Consider the following 400-nt stretch of genomic DNA (forward strand, 5'->3'; position numbering starts at 1 on the left):
ATAATAAATTTTGAAATGTTGAATAAAATAGAAAATTTGATCAAATACATTTATATTGGTTCGGGTCTTTTCAAAATAATCAGTCAGTAATAATTTTATTCACAATGAATAAGGAATTACAAGGAATAATTACTGTTTACTAACGGACGCCTGAGTGGACGACATGGCTGATTACTCAGTTCTTCAAATGGAGAGAGAGATGGTAAAAGTCACTAGTTGCTTTTTCTATAGACAGATGAGCAAAAGCTATAGCCTTTGATGTTGATGTTTTTTTGTAGACAGGCATAACTGTACCTTACTGGAGATCCCATCAAATGAGATGTAAACCAAGGCAAATTCAGTCTTACTGGCCAATCCTGAATCTAGATTTTCCTTCCTTTATTGTAACTCCCCCCCCTCC

General features: G+C 34.5%; 1 protein-coding gene across 1 annotated transcript in view; it reads left to right on the plus strand.

The window, feature by feature from the left end:
- LOC119592691 (TOM1-like protein 2) overlaps positions 1-400 on the plus strand; it is an 18,868-nt gene that overhangs the window by 16,879 nt on the left and 1,589 nt on the right.

This window comes from Penaeus monodon, chromosome 30, assembly GCF_015228065.2.
Source record: "Penaeus monodon isolate SGIC_2016 chromosome 30, NSTDA_Pmon_1, whole genome shotgun sequence".
Lineage (NCBI taxonomy): Eukaryota > Metazoa > Arthropoda > Malacostraca > Decapoda > Penaeidae > Penaeus > Penaeus monodon.